The sequence below is a fragment of the Onychostoma macrolepis genome, chromosome 12 (genome assembly GCF_012432095.1).
Source record: "Onychostoma macrolepis isolate SWU-2019 chromosome 12, ASM1243209v1, whole genome shotgun sequence".
NCBI lineage: Eukaryota > Metazoa > Chordata > Actinopteri > Cypriniformes > Cyprinidae > Onychostoma > Onychostoma macrolepis.
Window position 1 is genome coordinate 27,969,937 of NC_081166.1, and position 22,191 is coordinate 27,992,127.

The 22,191-nt window shown below is 37.1% G+C and overlaps 1 long non-coding RNA gene and 1 pseudogene across 1 annotated transcript; both read left to right on the forward strand.

Moving 5' to 3' along the window:
- Nucleotides 1–420: 420 nt before the first annotated feature.
- On the forward strand, nucleotides 421–5,183 carry LOC131550759 (arrestin domain-containing protein 3-like; annotated as a pseudogene).
- Nucleotides 5,184–12,966: 7,783 nt separating this feature from the next.
- LOC131551395 (uncharacterized) lies at nucleotides 12,967–16,528 on the forward strand. The gene is made up of 3 exons (XR_009273747.1): nucleotides 12,967–13,030; nucleotides 13,458–13,528; nucleotides 15,617–16,528. It is a non-coding gene; the product is annotated as an uncharacterized LOC131551395 (long non-coding RNA).
- Nucleotides 16,529–22,191: the final 5,663 nt, after the last annotated feature.

A 22,191-nucleotide genomic window follows, 5' to 3' on the forward strand; every position in this document is an offset into this window, starting at 1 on the left:
TATGCTACACTCTAAGACAAGTCTGTAAAAATAGGGCACACAATTCTACTATGTAAGAAATTTTCTGCATTGACTGTTTTCGGGTTACAGGGTTACAATGGATAACGGATAATGTCTTAGAAAATTACTAGTAGCTACCTTTTCCATTTTTCTAGATATTTTTCTTATAGTGTACTAACTGATCAACAATCACAGGTACAAGCTACTAACAAGGTGCATCATAAATGAACAATTATTAAATTATTTTTAAATTGAACAATTGCAAATAGCAGCTAACTTAATTCACGTGATGTGTGTACTTCTAGGCATCTTTGGTAAATTAATTAGACTTTTTGACTCATGTGGGCCGTGCGGGCCATTCCTCTATGCCAATGAAGGCTGCTGTGTATATAATATATATACATATCTATATATATCCAGATGGCCAGTCCGCCACTGGGTATCATTAGACTTGTTCAAATAGTTTGCTCACATGTAGCGTGCTGCCATCTAGTGGACAGATCAATTAAAAAACAAAGGTTTTTGTGGGTGGGGGTGAAAATTGTGTGCTCTTGAGGCCTTTATGCAGCAGAAGTTTTTAAATGAGAGAATGAGAATTTTTTGTAGCCTTCCCCAGATTGTTCCCAGACACAATCCCATCTCTGAGATCAGGCTTGGTTTTTGTAAATATAAGGCCCAAATGTAAATATAAGCCACGCCCAATATTAGCTTCAAACCAGAGCCTCTCCACGGCTCTGCTTCAAAATATGTCCCGCCCACAGCTGGAAGCCCACTCACTTTGTTGATGGTTTCCTGCAGTCGCGTGACTGAGTGTAGCGACAATTTGAGTTCAGTTCAGGCGTCAGAAGCAGATATTGGCACCAGAAGACAAGATGCCCCTCATTTCTGTAATTTACAATCCTATCACTCAGCGCAATACCTTCACCAGCGGGGATTTCATATCGGGACAAGTCATTCTGGATGTAGCGACGGACACACAAATGCGGGACATTCTAAAACGCTTAACGTCGACCAGGGAAACCCAAATTTCTGTCAAACCTTACTTGTAATAAACACTAACTACTGTCAAAAGAACGAGCTCTTATTCAGCGTCTAAAGTGAATAATTTAATGTTAAGCGTTCTCCACCATAGAAGTCCATTATAAGGAAACAGCTTAAAGTGATATTATTCACTTTATCTGTGGAATAAGGGCTTGTTCTTTTGACAGTAGTTAGTGTTTATTACAAGTAAGGTTTGACAGAAATTTGGGTTTCCCTGGTCGATGTTAAGGTACGTTAAGCCACGTTAAGCGTTTTTCACGTTAAGCGTTTTAGAATGTCCCACAAATGCAGTCGAATTAGATAAATATTGCAAAAAGAGCTTTGAGAAATGTATCTAAAAGGTGTGCATTATAGTTGACACCTAGATGAACACTTTACAGTTGGTTTTGTGACTGTAAGTCATTCTCCTCAAATGTTATTGAAGTTAGAAAAGTGTATACCAATATGGTATGTAACTTTAGAGATGGTCCCTAAATTTGCGAATATCGAAAGTCCAACGTCAAGCCAACTTTATGCCAGTGAAATAAACGTTAAAAAAAATCTCATCTTTGATTTTATTTTTGACTACTTAGATTCATCAGTTGTGGCACCAGGGCGTCATGTTTACCCATTCACCTTTCAGTTGCCTCTACAGTGAGTTAAAGAATTACATTTTTATTCATTTTATTTTCATAATTTAAAAAAAACCTTGTATACCAGGGGTGTCAAACTCAGTTCCTGGAGGGCCGCAGCCCTGCAGAGTTTAGTTCCAACCCTGCTCCAACACAAAATCTATGCAGTTTTCAAATAAGCCTAAATGACTTGATTACCTGGATCAGGTGTGTTTAATCAGGGTTGCATCTAAACTCTGCAGGGCTCCGGCCCTCCGGGAACTGAGTTTGACACCCCTGTTGTATACCATTCAAACAAAATAAGCATAAATGTCAAGAGTTAAACTAAAGTACTTTCTTTGTGTCCTGAATACATGCACATGAACACAACTTCTTTATTGAAAGGTAATATTAAGGATTTTTCTTCCTCTTGCATGTTGATTGTCACACTGACTTTCATTACTAATATATTAAAACAGTATTACTATATATGAATTATTAAAATAAAATAGCTTGACTGCACATATTTAATTTAAATATATTTTAATATATATTATATTTTTCAAAAATATTAAAATATAGTTAATAAAATAGAACATCATGCCAAACTACTTTTACCAGTATTTCTTTTTTTCAGAGACTTTACTTCTTGCTGTACAGTTTTACATAAAGCATTTATTTTCCTTATAGGCACTTCCCACCAACCTTCAAAAGTTTAGTTGGAAAAGTTGTCTACACTTTGGAGACAAAATTATCCAGATCAATGTGCATTTCTATCAAAGTCAAAACAGAGTTTCACTATGTCCCCAGACCGGATGTGTCCAATCCTGAACTAATGGTGAGATTACAATCCCATGTTTGTCTTTATCATACATTCATCTGTGTGTTTTGAGACTCTCTCACCTATGTAATACTTGTTTTGCCATGTTTAGGCGCCTCAGTACGGAACCAAAGATAAACGAATGAAACTCTTCCCCTCTGGGAGAGTATCTCCATGAACATTAACACTGACAAAATGGGATACTACCTTGGTAAAAGTATATTTCTTATAACATCTCAGCTGTACGCTGGCCGAGAGAGCTCAACACACTGCAACTTCAGAAAACACATGCAAATAGAAAATACATCATCAACGGAATACATCATTTTCTTTATTTTCAGTTGTGTATTTTCACATTTCATATGTAACATAATTCTGAATTAAGAGGTCTATTTTGTCAAAAGCCAGACAGAGTCATAGTATCTAGTGATATTTTATTCTGCAATTTTGACCTAATTGTTTCATTGTGTCTTGCTACAGGGGAGGGCTTGAAAGTTTTGGTTGAAGTTCAGAACAATTCTTCCCGTTCAATCAAACCAAAATACTGCTTGTATGAAAAACACAGTTTTTGTGCAAGAGGAAAAAGGAAACTTCACACACATGACCTGCTCAAAGAGGAAGGGGAACCCATTGAGTCAAACTCAAAGATAACTGTCACCAAAGTGCTGTCCATTCCACCCAGCCTTGCCATCTCTATCCTAAACTGTAGGATCCTCAAGGTTGAGTACAGACTCAGGGTGAGTTTTAGCCTCCAAAGCAAAGACATTAGAATGGCATATCTCTGTGCTCTATTTTTCATTTAAAGTTGGATCAGGACACTGTAGCGTTTGAATGCAATCAAGAGCATCGTAAACTTTCTCTCCTCCCTTGTTATAACTAAATTACAGATGCAATTACAGATGCATGTCTAACGTCCACCTCTGGTTCAAAGAGTGTTATCACCTCTGCTGTCTTCTCCAACTCCAGCAGGGACAGTCGTCAACTTTCTCTTTGAGCTTCAAAGAGATTCCGGGGGGAAGGAACGATTCCCCCATCCCCACGAGAAGCCACTGCCTGTGGCCCAGACACACTCAAAAGCCACAATACACATAGGAAAGGACATTGGCTCCATTTATCCACAATCAAAGTGTTCCAAAATGTATATAGTGTATTCCTGTGTTGTATGCATGCTCCTAGGTTATAGTAGCTTAACTCTGTAGTGTATTATATTCGCATTGTCCCGAATATAAGACAACCCCCCTTTTTCCAGATGTACCTTTTGGAAAAAGGCTTTTTGAAAACCAAATCTTTTTTTTGTTTGTTTGTTTTTTCTCTCTGTAAAACACATTTTTTCTTAAATTATTTTCAAATTGCATATTTTTCCTATTTTAATTTTTGTTTTGAAAGTATGGTAAATACTGGTAAAATGTACCAACATTGACATTGAAAAATATACACTTTTTGATATACCATTGAAATAACAGGTAGCCCATCTGAATTCTGTAACATCTCATAGTAGCCTACCAAAATTTTATTAACAGTAGAAATGAAATCTTATTGTAGTCTTCAAATCTGGGTACTGTCTTATGTTTTAAAATCATTTGGTGTTTGGTCCCATCAGACTAACATAACAGTCACGACTGGTGCCGCTGTAAGCTTTTCTTTTTCTTTTGTTTTCACTCGCGATCTTTACAACACACATTACATTACATATTTCATGGCACACTTGTTTTATGCGTTTTTGGCGCCACCTATTGTTGTGGGTGTATTACTGACATGTCAAAGTCTAGACCCTGAATATAAGACGACCGCGTTTTTTCAGATGTATTTCCAAGAAAAAAAAAAAAAAACGTTGTCTTATATTCAGGTCAATACCGTACTTAATTTTTGGAATCTGATTACGTAATCAGTTACTACCCAGCTCTGTGATTTAGTTTAGTTGCATGTTAGCTGTAGTTTCATTTATTAAATCCCTTATATTCACAATCGGTTGTCTCTGTGTGCTGCTCACAATTCAAGGTCACTGAATGTTGGTCTTGCTACATGCTAAGTTACTGCTAGTAGCCTACTGAGTAAAGTAGGAAAGCTTTTCTTTCTTGACCAGGAAAATAATCTTTCCTAGAATTGATAAATGATTATATTGTCTATTCAGTGGATGAACATATTACATAATTGTAATATTGATTCTGCTACAGTAATTCTGAGATCTGATCTAAATATTCATAATTAATTATAACCAGTTATAATTAATCATAAATATTTTCCCCTTTGAGCTAATTTGCTACAACATGTTAACTGTATTTTAAATTAAGTGATGTGCTGATTGTTTATTTCAAATAGAGATAAATCATTTAAAAAAAAATTAAATAATCTTCATGTCTAGGTCTGCATGGATGTGCCTTATGCCTCAGATCCTGAGATCAGATTTCCGGTTGTGCTTCTTCCTCCTCAGCCTGTCTCAGGGGCTACAAACAGTGACTTTGGAATCTGGAATCAACCACCCGGAAGCAGTATGTACCCCAACCCACCTCCTATGGCTCCACAAGCCCCACCACTTAATGTGATTGGACCACCTGGTCAGTTTGGAGCTCCTGGCTACTATGGACCTCCTCTGAGTCAGTTTTCTGCTCCTGTTTACCCTGGACCTCCAGCTCAGGTCGCTCCACCTAGTTGCCCTGGTCAGTTTGGTCCTTCAGTTTCACATTAGTCATCAGGAATATCAATTCCACAGTTGAAGTGATTTTAGAATCATCTTAGACTTCTTTTATTGTTATTGTTTTATCCTGGAATCATTTGTATTATGTAGCCTTTTATATTTTAGGTAGTGATGTTGACTGTTAATAAGCTAACAACATTCTATACTATTTATTTTTGTATTTCTAAACCTTCAGTATAGTGCTATATTTTACATGAAAAAGATAAATCCTGCTTTATTTATTGTTATGTAGAGTACTGTATTTCATTTATTTTTATGTTGTTTCAACTTAAAGTAAGCATTTGTACTGCTTTAAAATTGTACAATTATTCAACATGAAATGTTAAATTGTGACAAGTGACAAATTGGATATTTGAGTTGACTAAACGTAAAATTTTAAGTTGAAACAACAGTTTTTTTTTTTATAGTGTAGATTTATCATCAGTTTTTCCATACATTGTTACAAAAGTTATGGATTTACCATGAATTTCTCCATGAACTGTTACAAAATGTATTCAGAACTTAAACTGTTACAACAATATAGATCAACAAGTCTGCTTAACACACAACTTTCTTTGAACACACTGTGACACTATTGTTCTACTGAAAAATGTTATTTATGTATTTCTATTTATGAATGAAATATAAAACTGAATTTACTCACATATATTATAGACTCACATATCTTGTTAACAGCTGGAAAAAAGAAGATCGAGTAGTTTATTATTAGTCAAAATTTAGATATAGATTTTTTTTTTTTTAAAGCTACTCTTTAAAGCTCATCTATGTTACGTTTTGCCCTCTATTGGTAAAATAAATAAAACTGCATGCATCTTGCTGAAGAACGTTTTAGCTATTTTTCGTCTCTGCACCGGTGTACGCATGCAAATCTAAAAAAAAAATGTTATCTGAGCAGGTGGCATATTTTATGCTGTTGTTTTGACTTGGAAACATTGTCAAATATTTGTCAAAGGAAAAAAATTTCAAAATGACGTAAGAAAAGTTTACAAATCGGTAACATGAGACATAATGATTGCTAGGCTGATAATGTCAAATGTTATAATAAACTCATGCTACTGTTAGAAGCTACATGGCTGTCAGTCAGTTCATTAAAATATACCTGTTTAATAAGAAAAAAAAATATTGCTTTTCTCACCACCTCTGAAAAATGAATCCCCATGCTTTCATTACAGATGCTGTTGCGTTCCCCTTATGCCTGTAGACGCTGCTCTTTTTAATCGTTTTTACAACCACCCTGCTGAAAAAAAAACAAAAAAACAATTAAAACCAGCCTAAGCTGGTTGGCTGGGTTTAGCTGGTCTTCCAGCCTGGTCATGGCTGGTTTAGGAGGGGGTTTGACCACTTCTTTAGCATAAGCCAGCTATGTCCAGCTTAAACCACCAGCCAATCATGGTGTTTTTGTTTTGTTTTGTTTTTTCCCCCCAGCAGGGATTTCCCAGAGGTTGCCATTTTGCATGACCCATTGATAGTTGTGGCATCTAACTTTCAGCTTCATGCTACTCCCACACCATGTACACGCCAGAGTTGCAGGAGCTAGCACCTTTTTTCTTCGGTCTTGTAGATGGCTGTTCTCTCTGTGGAGCATTACTGGCACCTTCAGTAGGCTACTTTTACATATATCGTCCAACTATATTGGTGTTTGCTTAGAACCTCAAATTGTTTGAGATTTGGCATCACCCTGTCCTGTGTGTTCAGCTCATCCGTTTTCTGCTCATATCCCCATATTTCAGACCCAAGCACTCAAATTGTTTTTAACCCTGTTTCATGCAAAAATTTAAATAGCACTTTATACACCTGTGCATCCCATTTACCTGCTCCCAGAATCTCCTAAAACCTTACCAATCTATTCTCGATACTTTCAGCTAACCTCCTAAGAGAATCATTATATTTATAGTAAACGTACATGTATACATATATAAGATTAAATCCAGATGAGCAAACAACAAATGAATCACAATAGACATAATATGAGGTGAAACAACCCATTCAAATGAACCATCTGTCTTTTACAACTGGATGACACATGTCAACAGACTGATTTGAACCATTTACTGTATGTGAGAGTCATTGGAACAAAACACATTTAAAGATTGATACTTAACTCTTTAAATAATAATAAACAACTCAAATTAAATTTTTCTTTCTGTGTTTGGGCCACAAGAGACAAGGGAGTAAATTAAAACATTTAGCTATATAGCCTACCGTTATCAGCATATGAAGTAGATTTGTTTCTCGTAGTCTCTAGAATATGCACCGTTAATGCAACGTCAGATAACGAAAGCGCCGTCAGTTTTTACTTTCACTTTCAAGTGAATCGACTGAGATTGAGGTTCACAGGCATAACTCTTGCGCAAAGTTTGCACGTTGCTTGTGTGATATCCTTTGGCTCGCCTTCCTGGTTTAAAACAAATATTTACAATATGGTGACGTAGCCCCCCCATCCACCCTCGAGTTCGCGGTTGGGGGCCGCAGATTTGTGCTACGCCACTGGACTCTGTCTAGTGCCCGCTCACTTTTGCCCAGGCCCGCCCAAAAATAAATTCTGCCTACGCCACTGCTTTGTTCAAACCTGACCTTATAACTTAAAAAATGAAACTAAAATATCTGTGCATGGAACTGTGTCGCAGGCATTTTAATGGGATGTGCCTGCTTTTGCGAGCACAGCCTCTTGATACAGGGGTGGACTGAGGATAGCTTGTAACCTGAAGGTTGCTGGTTCGATTCTTGCGCCGGCAGGAATTGAAGGTGGGGATTGTGAATGAACAGCACTCTCTCCACCTTCGATACCATGACTAAGGTGCCCTTGAGCAAGGCACCAAACCCCTAATTGCTCCGGGGGTGCGTGCGTGCGTGCGCGTGTGTGCGTTTGTTCACTACTCACTGCTGTGTGTGTGCGAGCACAATTTCGAGTATGGGTCACCATACTTGACAATACGTCACGACTTAGGTTGAAAACAGCAACAGCATATTGATAGCATACCAGTACAAACGCTGAGCGAAACATGTTAATCCATCCTATAAACATCACTTGCTAATCATGCTAGCGACATACTAGTAACGTGCTAATAATGCTATAAACATGCTAGCGACATGCTAGTATCTTGCTAAACATGCTAGCAACATGCTAGTCACTTGCTAGTCATTCTAGCAGTATGCTAGTAACATGCTAATCATGCTAGAAACATGCTAGCGACATATATAGTATATATCTCTCCTGAGAACAGTCCAATTGGCTGTTAATATTTAAACTTTAAATATGTATGAAATATATCAGTGTTTGTTGTCTTATTTTTGTTTGGACATGCTCATATGTTGGTGTTTTGATATATTTTTAAAATATATGCTGTAAAAGGTTATTATATGGTACGATAGTTATTTTAGGCTGTTTAAATTGGAAAAAAGCTGAGATTCTGCGGCACCCTAGCCAGTTGTCACGGCACCGGACGTCAGGCCCTCAGGCCACCCTCATGAAGTCTGTTTGTTTGGTCAGAGGCATTCACACTAATGGCCTGCTGGAGGTCATTTTGTAGGGCTCTGGCAGTGCATATCCTGTTCCTCCTTGCACAAAGGAGCAGATAACGGTCCTGCTGATGGTTTAAAGGTCCCATGGCCTGCCTATGGTCCCCCAGTGGCTAGAAATGGCGATAGGTGTAAACCGAGCCCTGGGTATCCTGCTTCACCTTTGAGAAAATGAAAGCTCAGATGGCCCAATCTGGAATCTTCCCTTTATGTCGTCATATGGGGAAAGGTTACCTCCCCTTTCTCTGCTTTGCCCGCCTATGAGAAAATGAGCTACTACTGTGCGAGGCGAGAGACATCATGGCTTGCAAACGAGCGAAGCACGATAGTTGCTCAGTGTTTGGATGTACAGATGAACACCGACGTATTTTTTTTAGTTCCTTCATCTAAGCCTATGGCTAGCATTAGCTACATGATAATAACTTTAACAGCATGCATAAACAAACTAACTAAAGTACCGTATCCAGACACAATATTTTAAACTAACCATTCGGAGACGTCCTGCTGTAGCCGCTGAGTTGCAACTTCTTCATCCGGTGCTTCTCCATGTTAGCTGTAGTTTCATTTATTAAATCCCTTATATTCACAATCGGTTGTCTCTGTGTGCTGCTCACAATTCAAGGTCACTGAATGTTGGTCTTGCTACATGCTAAGTTACTGCTAGTAGCCTACTGAGTAAAGTAGGAAAGCTTTTCTTTCTTGACCAGGAAAATAATCTTTCCTAGAATTGATAAATGATTATATTGTCTATTCAGTGGATGAACATATTACATAATTGTAATATTGATTCTGCTACAGTAATTCTGAGATCTGATCTAAATATTCATAATTAATTATAACCAGTTATAATTAATCATAAATATTTTCCCCTTTGAGCTAATTTGCTACAACATGTTAACTGTATTTTAAATTAAGTGATGTGCTGATTGTTTATTTCAAATAGAGATAAATCATTTAAAAAAATATTACTCACATATATTATAGACTCACATATCTTGTTAACAGATGGAAAAAGAAGATCGAGTAGTTTATTATTAGTCAAAATTTAGATATAGATTTGCATATATCTTACATATATCGTCCAACTATATTGGTGTTTGCTTAGAACCTCAAATTGTTTGAGATTTGGCATCACCCTGTCCTGTGTGTTCAGCTCATCCGTTTTCTGCTCATATCCCCATATTTCAGACCCAAGCACTCAAATTGTTTTAACCCTGTTTCATGCAAAATTTAAATAGCACTTTATACACCTGTGCATCCCATTTACCTGCTCCCAGAATCTCCTAAAACCTTACCAATCTATTCTCGATACTTTCAGCTAACCTCCTAAGAGAATCATTATATTTATAGTAAACGTACATGTATACATATATAAGATTAAATCCAGATGAGCAAACAACAAATGAATCACAATAGACATAATATGAGGTGAAACAACCCATTCAAATGAACCATCTGTCTTTTACAACTGGATGACACATGTCAACAGACTGATTTGAACCATTTACTGTATGTGAGAGTCATTGGAACAAAACACATTTAAAGATTGATACTTAACTCTTTAAATAATAATAAACAACTCAAATTAAATTTTTTCTTTCTGTGTTTGGGCCACAAGAGACAAGGGAGTAAATTAAAACATTTAGCTATATAGCCTACCGTTATCAGCATATGAAGTAGATTTGTTTCTCGTAGTCTCTAGAATATGCACCGTTAATGCAACGTCAGATAACGAAAGCGCCGTCAGTTTTTACTTTCACTTTCAAGTGAATCGACTGAGATTGAGGTTCACAGGCATAACTCTTGCGCAAAGTTTGCACGTTGCTTGTGTGATATCCTTTGGCTCGCCTTCCTGGTTTAAAACAAATATTTACAATATGGTGACGTAGCCCCCCCATCCACCGTCGAGTTCGCGGTTGGGGGCCGCAGATTTGCGCTACGCCACTGGACTCTGTCTAGTGCCCGCTCACTTTTGCCCAGGCCCGCCCAAAAATAAATTCTGCCTACGCCACTGCTTTGTTCAAACCTGACCTTATAACTTAAAAAATGAAACTAAAATATCTGTGCATGGAACTGTGTCGCAGGCATTTTAATGGGATGTGCCTGCTTTTGCGAGCACAGCCTCTTGATACAGGGGTGGACTGAGGATAGCTTGTAACCTGAAGGTTGCTGGTTCGATTCTTGCGCCGGCAGGAATTGAAGGTGGGGATTGTGAATGAACAGCACTCTCTCCACCTTCGATACCATGACTAAGGTGCCCTTGAGCAAGGCACCAAACCCCTAATTGCTCCGGGGGTGCGTGCGTGCGTGCGCGTGTGTGCGTTTGTTCACTACTCACTGCTGTGTGTGTGCGAGCACAATTTCGAGTATGGGTCACCATACTTGACAATACGTCACGACTTAGGTTGAAAACAGCAACAGCATATTGATAGCATACCAGTACAAACGCTGAGCGAAACATGTTAATCCATCCTATAAACATCACTTGCTAATCATGCTAGCGACATACTAGTAACGTGCTAATAATGCTATAAACATGCTAGCGACATGCTAGTATCTTGCTAAACATGCTAGCAACATGCTAGTCACTTGCTAGTCATTCTAGCAGTATGCTAGTAACATGCTAATCATGCTAGAAACATGCTAGCGACATATATAGTATATATCTCTCCTGAGAACAGTCCAATTGGCTGTTAATATTTAAACTTTAAATATGTATGAAATATATCAGTGTTTGTTGTCTTATTTTTGTTTGGACATGCTCATATGTTGGTGTTTTGATATATTTTTAAAATATATGCTGTAAAAGGTTATTATATGGTACGATAGTTATTTTAGGCTGTTTAAATTGGAAAAAAGCTGAGATTCTGCGGCACCCCTAGCCAGTTGTCACGGCACCCGGACGTCAGGCCCTCAGGCCACCCTCATGAAGTCTGTTTGTTTGGTCAGAGGCATTCACACTAATGGCCTGCTGGAGGTCATTTTGTAGGGCTCTGGCAGTGCATATCCTGTTCCTCCTTGCACAAAGGAGCAGATAACGGTCCTGCTGATGGTTTAAAGGTCCCATGGCCTGCCTATGGTCCCCCAGTGGCTAGAAATGGCGATAGGTGTAAACCGAGCCCTGGGTATCCTGCTTCGCCTTTGAGAAAATGAAAGCTCAGATGGCCCAATCTGGAATCTTCCCTTTATGTCGTCATATGGGGAAAGGTTACCTCCCCTTTCTCTGCTTTGCCCGCCTAGAAAATGAGCTACTACTGTGCGAGGCGAGAGACATCATGGCTTGCAAACGAGCGAAGCACAATAGTTGCTCAGTGTTTGGATGTACAGATGAACACCGACGTATTTTTTTTAGTTCCTTCATCTAAGCCTATGGCTAGCATTAGCTACATGATAATAACTTTAACAGCATGCATAAACAATCTAACTAAAGTACCGTATCCAGACACAATATTTTAAACTAACCATTCGGAGATGTCCTGCTGTAGCCGCTGAGTTGCAACTTCTTCATCCGGTGCTTCTCCATCCGGATCAGATTCTGGGTCAAACTGAAAAGCTCGAACGGCTGCGTGTCTACGAGCCATTGCGATACATCCACTGTCAACATTAGCGCATGGTAGCGCAAGCTGGTTAAGGCCACACACCCACCCTCCACCTTCCCCCGCCTCTCTCCTCCTCATTAGCATTTAAAGCTACAGACACAGGAATGGCACGTCCTAAGGAAAGCTCATTGTGGGACTGGCTCGTAGTGGCTGAAATTCTGCACCAAGGCTGAATTCTGGGAAAGAGACTTCAGATACAGTACTAGGGACCACTTAGGCCTATATAAAAGCATCCAAAAATCAGCATGTCATGGGACCTTTAAGGACCTTCTACGGCCCTGTCCAGCTCTCCTAGAGTAACTGCCTGTCTCCTGAAATCTCCGAATACCACGCAGCATCTTCAGTGGCAGTGACTAACCCTAACTGCAAGCACATTTTTAAATGAAATAAATAGTTTGAATGATCGTAAAAACAACAATATAAAATCTAATTAAAAAAATAGCAAAAAAAAATAAAAAAATCTATAAAAATAAAAGTGCTACTTTGTCCCATCACGTGCGGGTTGCAGTTTACACCTATGTATGAATGGGTCATATAACTACAAAACGATTAAAATTCAAAATTAAATAATTTTTTTTGTTGTTGTTTATGTAATATATGTTTATTTAAATTGTGCGTGACTGTGACGTGTTTTGATGGACTCGCACTCTGAGTCTCATTCAAACGCTGCAGCGTTAACGATGCAGTTACCATGGAAACGGGGCGGCAACTCTCCAACTGACAGCTGCAACACTGCGTCTCTCGCTGCTGTTTTCACCGTTTTCAGGTGAGTTTAGTCCCTAAAATCACACAAATATTACATGCAACTGTTCCTGACACTTTTCTTTCTTGTAATTGATACGCTTCTGTTGAATATTTACTTCATAAAGACGGTTTAGTGTCTTCGAAAAAGTACGTTAGCATCTCAACTGTTTTCAGACTATGTATGCTAACTCTATATATTGAGCTCTGATTTATCAAAGTTTTGACTTCATCACATTTATGTGTAGTTGGGAGATTTTAATGGCTTTGTAAAGGTTTTGTCAATGGGTTATTGGAATTAGACTAATTTATTTAGCCTAAAATATGTGCTGTAACTTTACTGTTAATCAGTGACTTCACTTAAAGGAGCATGTATTGACTGAATCTAGTTAAAACGTGATTTGATATTTAATGGCAAACAATTATTGATAAAAATTGTTCTGTGGTTTCAGGAGTAACACTTCTACAACAGAAGAGAAGAAATTTCTGAAGGAAGCTGCTGACAGAGATGTGGGAAACATAGGTAAGCTGCATGAGAAAGCTCATTAAATCACTTTATATATACAAATATGTAGTGAAAAAATGCATATCACCATGCATCTTTTACAATTCTTTATTAAAGTTATTTTAAGAAGGTTTTGACGTCCAAACATGAGTGAGTGATGTTAAAATGTATTTTATTTCTGTGATCAAAGATGAATTTTCAGCATCATTACTCTTCAGTTTTACATGATGATTATTCAGAAATCATTCTAATATGCTGATTTGCTGCTCAGGAAATATTCCTGATTCATATTTTGTTTTGTGTTTTCTGTGTATTATTCAGGATTCCTTAATGAACAAAGTTTAAAATGAACAGTGTTTATTTGAAACAAAAATATTTACTCTAACTTCTCATCAATTTAATACATCCTTGCTGAATAAAAATGAATTTATTAAAAAACCTCACTGACTGCAAACTTTTGAACAGTATTGTACAATACCATTTAAAGGTCTGGAGTCTATTTAACAATGAATCCTGAAAAAAATAAAATAAATCAGCACATCTTTTTTTAAATATTGTTAATAATCAGAAATGTTTCTTGAGCAGCAAATCAGATTTATTTTTGAAATATCATGTGACACTGAAGACTGGAGTAATGATGTTAAATTCAGCTTTGATCACAGCGATACATTACAATTTTAACATATTCAAATAATAATTTAAAAAAAACAGTTCTCTTGAATTGTAATATCATTCCACAATGTTATTGTTTTAACTGTTTTTTGAGTTGTGAGTATAAGAGACTTCTTTCAAAGATGTAAAAAGCTGCTTTAAACTGAAACTATAAACTATAGGCTACTATATCTTACGATTTTTTTTTAAAGCCTTTCATATAAAGCCTGATACATGTAGAACAAATTGTATTATGCACTTTCTCCGCAGCAGTTCAGTCTGTGTCCTCCCTAGATATTTTTTTCAGATGCGCTCGTATCAAACTACTTATATCGATATTAACGGTATTGCTTCATACTGTATCACTTACAAAGATTATATCGATATATCGTACAAACTCAATATACCGCCCAGCCCTACTGTAACACCTGGTTCATTTTTTTTATTTATTTATTTTTTTTTTTTGTGACTTCTGCCTCATTTTAAAGATGTAATTGTGAACAGTAGTAATATTTGTAAATGTTTGTTTGCTAACATTTTGTTTAGCTTGTTTAGGTTTTTCTTAGTTCATTAAAGTTTAAACTGAATTTTGCAGTTATATTACAGATGTAATGTTTGTCAGCTGGAGCTTTAAAGGGATAGTTCACTCAAAAATGAAAATTTGCTGTTAATTTACTGACCCTTAGGCCATCCGAGATGTAGGTGACATTTTTTCTTTAAGCCTGTATGTTTAGTCTGTATGACAAATGTTATAAATGGAGATTGTTGTTAAATAATGGCTATTATGTGTTGTAAATTGTGTGTTTTTAGTGATTGATAAACACCAGTTAATCATTTTTAATAATTTTGTTAAACTATAAAAATATATGTTTTAGTTCCCCCGCAATTTCTTATGATGCCCAAATAATAAATCTTAGTTGAGGTAACATATAAAACACATGGAGTAAAGTGTTAAATTTGAATTGCCATAACTTGCTGTAGTCTTCTAAATGTTTGACCAATTAAAACGTTTTATTTGAATGGACTATAAAACTACTTTTTAGAGTGTAGACTGTACCTGTTCCCTGAATACTGAGGACAAATTATATGCTTACTAAGGGAAATACAATAAAATCAGATTGCGATTTAACCAAATTATAGCAAAGTAAGCTAAATAATGTCACAAAGTACCCTACCCAGTATAGTACCCAGAATATCAAAGTCCAGTAAAGGAGGCAGAGCATTTTCGCATTTTACTCTTAAACTCTTGAATAGCCTTCTGATAATGTTTGGGGCTCAGACACACTCTCTCTCTGTTTAAATCTAGATTAAAAATACATCTTTTAGCCAAGCGTTTACATAACTCATAACCTTGTACTCTAGTAGTAAATGCACGTGATCATCTTTTTCCTGAAATAATATGAACAGCATCTATGCTAATTCTTCTCCTTTTGTTTTCCTGTTTCTATCTCTCAGGTTTCTCATCCCAGTGTTACTACAGCTTGGATCCAGCCTCACTTGTGGTTACTTCAGATAATGGCAACTATAGATGAACATACCAACCTGACAAATGTTATGTATTGCAATCATTGCCTTAAAGCATACGTTGAGTGATTTTCAACCCACTTTGTATTGTTACTATGATGGTAATATATGTGAACGAACAATGTTTAATCTTTCTCTGAGTTCCATGAGATATACCCATTTATTTGTCAGCCAAATAATATTTTGCATTATCCGAATATTGTTTATTTACAGACTTTGTGGCAGTATAAAGTGGATTTACTGTAAATTCACCAAACTTACCCTTTAATGTTTGTCTGTTTAACTGAACATCACTTTGAACACATAACTTGTATTATCTTAGAGTTATTGACATATAGACATTAATTTGTTGCCAGAAGATGCTCCGCATTGAGTCATAGTCACCTCAGGCTGTTGATAGGAATTTTTTTTTTTAAACTTTGAAATTTTCTAAAGCTGCTTTGATTGTGAAAAGCAGTGTACCCTTACAACAGTTAACCATGTTTTTACTATGGTAAAACTACTAATCATGACTGTAGTAATCAGGGATTTTTAGTTTTTCTCAAACTAAGGTTTTGATATCATGGTTCTACAATAGTAATATTTTAATGCTGCAGTAAAACTATGGTAACCATAGTTTTTGAAACCATGGTGAAGTTTGTAGTTACTATAGGTTTACTACTATGCTGTAGTAAGACCATGGTTATGGTAGTTACTGTGAATTTACTACAACATAGTTAAACCATGGTTAATTCTGTGGTTGACTTTTGTACGGGTACAAATATGTGAATTGAATGCTTCTATTTGAAAGTCACATTGGATAAAACTATCTGATAAATATACTGTATGCATTTGTATGTTTAATCTGTTCACTGAAAATAAATTTGCAATTGCTATTGTACATTGTTTTTGATCCATTATTGTGTGCAAGGACCGCCCGTGGACCGCCAGTAAACAGTAATTATAAACCAGCGGCTCGTCAGCGGAAAAGCGGCGGCTGCTGCTGGTGGTCCGCTGGAATAACGATGAGCAAAACGCCGGTGAACCGCCAGTGGCCCGCTGGTCTTATGTTAGCTGGGTATTGAGCAGCAAACACACAGCAGTTCTTGTGTTCTCCTAACAGATACGGCAGTTTCTCCTGGTTTGAAAGAGTTTTAAATGTCGGATGGATCTGCTGTATTTTATCATAGAACACTGTCCATATGTCCGTGTATTTGGAGCATTCTGTTAGGAAGTGCAGTTTTGTTTCCATCTGATTCAGATCACAGTGTGAACACTGCATTCTATTTTTCTTTTTTTTTTTTTTTTTCAATTTGGATTGTTTTGCTGATTTTTCAAATGTAGCCTAATTTATATCTCTGACAGCAAGATTGACACCTTCATTAACGAACCAGACAGTTTATACAATGTTGCGTTTCTGATTATTTAATTTTTTCGAAGAAAACGCAGTCGAAACAGGTCTATCGAGTTACACTGAAGACAGGCAGATTTACGACGAAACATTAATTAAGAAAGAATAGTATTTCTCCGAGGAAGTAATCGTCAGCTGGCCCGCTGCGAGAAACCAGACGTCTCAGTTCATCCGTTTTTGCTGGCGAGTAGATTAAGTGCTTCTGCTGTACTTTTATGTGCATGTTATGCTACCTGTGTTGTATTTGTTAGTTTAATTTACCACGCGATTACATATCACTCTGTTTAGATGAGTATCAATTAGTGTTGTCACTGTACCAAAATTTCAGTATTCGGTACCGATACCCGTGAAAATCCACGGTTCTCGGTACCAATTTCGCTACCACATGCTAATTAAAAAAATAGACTTTTTTAATAATAAAGTCAAACAAAAATAAAATGTGCAAAAATCAATGCCATTCTTTATACTTATTTAAATGTTTCAAGTTTTTCCGCAAGTAAAAAAAGTATGAAAAACAGTAAACAGTACAGTTTCACCCAAATTTAATTTGTCTTTTAATGAATGAAATTTAAACACATTTGATTTTTTTTGTAAATAAAGGGGATTTACTATTACAATTAAAATATAGAAGAAATATTGTGTGATTATTTCTTTAAAAATAAATATTAATTTTTTTCAACAGTAGTAATAGTATCACATACATTCTACTAAATAATAGTAATATATTTCTGGCACAATGTCTTTAAGATACACTTTTATTTTGACGGGTTGCCCTGAATACCTTTACATTTCTGTGTGTAGCTATATGATATGACGCTGGTTTTACTCAAATGAAACGGTAAAATGCTCGTGAAGTGACTCTCAGAGCAGCTCTGGAGATGTTCATGTATTTATGTATTCATTGAGACAGCAGATGCTGAAATCACCTCGAGCTTCACGCGCACTTCAGTGTGTGCAGTAAAAAAAACAAAAAACGCGCGTCTCCGCCATTCATTCATTCATTCATTCACACACACACACACACACACACACACACACACACAGACTCCCAGAACATGCAATATTCACATCTAAATCGACTTTTGCGGCTTAATATTTACAGATACTAATCCATGTCGCGATTTGATTTAAGTGTAATAACCTATTTTGATTAATTCATCCAAACTTTGACAAATTCTGTGACATTCCGTGCTAAACTGTAAATTCCGTTTTTAAAACTGGATTCCGCGATTCCGTCCGCGTTTTCTGCATCGCGGAAATCATCGAGCCGTACGCGTCAAGAACCGGGATGACCGGGTACTCGGTACCACCGGTACTTAAAAAAAACCTGGTACCGTGACGTTTTCATTTTTTTAGTACCGACTTGGTACCGAAGTACCGGGTCTTTTGACAACACGTATCAATATAACGAATTTAGACCGACTGGAAATAACATACAGCTCTTCATTAAAAGAGCGGGTTCATAAGAGTTATTTGTTAATAAATTGGACACTGAAATTGTCCAAAAAGGCCTGGCTCAATAGTGTCATGTTCGTAAACTGAGCTACATTGATGGATCAGTATAGCCAGTTTTCATGATTTAATTGATTAATACGATTCATACTGAGTTCGGTGTAATACACTATCATGTGTTTTCTGTGTGAGTTAAACAAGTAAAGAGTGCTGCTGCAGAAATCTACTTTTGTTCCATATTTAAAACAAAAATCTCAGCTACTAAGTTCAATCAGCTGACAACCCTATTGTTGACGTGCTTTTATATTACAGAGTCAGGCCTGGATGAAAACCTGCTTAAAGAGAGAGATAGATTAACTGGGAAGATAAAGCCTGGTGCTGATGTACCCGGTAAGCTAAAAGAATTGTAAAACCGAGAAAGCTCAGACGACACTGAAAAGACTGTCAGCTCAGCCTCAGTAAGTATGCTCTTTTTGACAGTCTTTTATATAAAAAAATAAAAACAGAAACAAAGACTGGACAGCATTTAATGCAGCAACTAATTAAACATTGTCACGAATCTGGTCTGTGAACTTCCATTCATTCACCACATTGACTTTCACACCACACAACACAATGGACTGCATTTCCCATCAGCCATCTCACTAATCACACACTCACCTGATCATTGCACTGATTACACAGCTGAAACCCATTGAACACTCTTTATAAGCCTTGGACTTTCTCTGCTTCACTGCCGAGTATTGTTTGCATTATCGCTGCACTACAGAGCCTTGTTAGTTTCCCTAGTCTTGCCTTGTCTTGCTTTTTTCGGATTGTGTTTTCCCCTGACTGGACTCTAGCTCATGTTTTGGATTACCTCTCTTGTCAAGCCCCTTTGGATACTGTTCGCCGATCGTCGACCCACGCTTGCCTTTGTTTACTCTCTGTCTCGCCCATGTTATACCTGTTTGCCAATGTTTGACCCTGCCTGTACGACCACGTCTCTGATAAATAAAAGCTCGCACATGGATCCACACGTCTCACGTCTCGTCAGTCCCGTTACAAACATAAGTCCACAAGAAAACAGGCGAAAAATAGTAGGCAAAATACTATGAAATCTTCAATTCCAGTTTTTCAAAACAATACCACAAAAGACAATGAGTGTTTATGCTGCTTATGTATCTTTTCAAGAAATGCAAATAAGAATAGAAGGGCTACAGGAAGAAAACAGCGGCTCAGAGAGGAACTTGAAAACTGCAAGGGACAGTGGACTGAGATCTTGAGTCACATCTTTCAGGTATTTATATTTTATCTAAACAAAAACTTATCATAAAATAAGGAATATTATAAAGCAGTTACAATAAAAAGTAAACAATATGCTCTCTAAAAAGTTGATGCAGTTGTTATAGAGCCAATATTTACCTGATCTTAAAAATGACTTTGATCTGTCAATACAGTCAGGTTGATCATGTTAAATAACCAGTTCATTTAGATGTTACCACATACAGTTCTCCAGTGAAGTGCAGACATGATGCAAGTGTTGTAAATGGCCGCTTCATTGATTGCACTCTGTATAATTTTAAACATAGTCTGAAGTCTAATATAATATATGTTTTTATAGAAAAATTTCAAAGCACCTTTTATATTTCTCTAAATTATTTATAAGATGAAATAAATTGTTTATATAAAAACTAATTAGTTAAAATCTAGTTAAAATCAGAGATTCCTGGATTCTCAATGAGCTGAGAAGGCTGAGGATAGAGGCACGACCTCAAACTGAAAGTGAGGTAAATATAAAATTGTATTTAGAAAAAAATGTTGTTTCAATCCTCAAATTTGATTGACCCATTGGTAGTCCAAGACATTTCACTGTTTGTATTACTCTGTGTTCACAATATTCCAGATTATGTATGTGGTGCACAGTAGAAGCAGGTTGGGGAATGGATTGATCTGAATTGAGGAGCATATTTTTTGAAAGCCCTCAATGCTCCTATTTAGTGAGTAGGGAGCAGAAAAAGAAAACCTAGAGTGGAGTATATGTGTTGCTCACATTATACTAAACACACTCTTTGTCACACACACAGTTTCATAATGACCTGAAACATTTGTACACTTCTCATGATAACATAAAAGTTCTCTACTATTGTGTTTTGCACAGTTGCTTTGGCAAAACATCTGTCAAACAAACTAAAATCGAAGTGTGTTATTGCTCAGTGCCACTGTCAAATTGCAAAATGAAAGAAGCTGCGTGTAATCATGAATTTTTCTGTACGTAAATATAACACATTTAATTATCTGTGGAACTGTTGGTGGAAATTATGTTATTGGTGCAATAACAATGTTTGAATTTTCCTTCTTATGGCCAATAATACAGGTGCTGGTCATATAATTAGAATATCATCAAAAAGTTGATTTATTTCACTAATTCCATTCAAAAAGTGAAACTTGTATATTATATTCATTCATTACACACAGACTGATATATTTCAAATGTTTATTTCTTTTAATTTTGATGATTAGAGCTTACAGCTCATGAAAGTCAAAAATCAGTATCTCAAAATATTAGTATATTACTTAAGACCAATACAAAGAAAGGATTTTTAGAAATCTTGGCCAACTGAAAAGTATGAAAATGAAAAGTATGAGCATGTACAGCACTCAATACTTAGTTGTGGCTCCTTTTGCCTGAATTGCTGCAGAAATGCGGCGTGGCATGGAGTCGATCAGTCTGTGGCACTGCTCAGGTGTTATGAGAGCCCAGGTTGCTCTGATAGTGGCCTTCAGCTCTTCTGCATTGTTGGGTCTGGTGTCTCTCATCTTCCTCTTGACAATACCCCATAGATTCTCTATGGGGTTCAGGTCAGGCATGTTTGCTGGCCAATCAAGCACAGTAACACTATGGTCATTGAACCAGCTTTTGGTACCTTTGGCAGTGTGGGCAGGTGCCAAGTCCTGCTGGAAAATGAAATCAGCATCTCCATAAAGCTTGTCAACAGAAGGAAGCATGAAGTGCTCTAAAATTTCCTGGTAGATGGCTGCGTTGACTGTGGACTTCAGAAAACACAGTGGACCGACACCAGCAGATGACATGGCAACCCAAATCATCACTGACTGTGGAAACTTCACACTGGACTTCAAGCAACATGGATTCTGTGCCTCTCGACTCTTCCTCCAGACTCTGGGACCTTGATTTCCAAATGAAATATAAAATTTACTTTCATCTGAAAAGAGGACTTTGGACCACTGAGCAACAGTCCAGTTCTTTTTCTTCACAGCCCAGTTAAGATGCTTCTGATGTTGTCTCTGGTTCAGAAGTGGCTTGGTAGCCCTTTTCCTGAAGATGTCTGAGCGTGGTGACTCTTGATGCACTGACTCCAGCTTCAGTTCTCTCCTTGTGAAGCTCTCCCAAGTGTTTGAATCGGCTTTGCTTGACTGTATTCTCAAGCTTGCGGTCATCCCTGTTGCTTGTGCACCTTTTCCTACCCAAATTCTTCCTTCCAGTCAACTTTGCATTTAATATGCTTTGATACAGCACTCTGTAAACAGCCACACCTTTCAGTAATGACCTTCTGTGACTTACCCTCTTTGTGGAGGGTGTCAATGTTCGTCTTCTGGATCATTGCCAAGTCAGCAGTCTTCCCCATTATTGTGGTTTCAAAGAACAAGAGATACTCAGAATTTA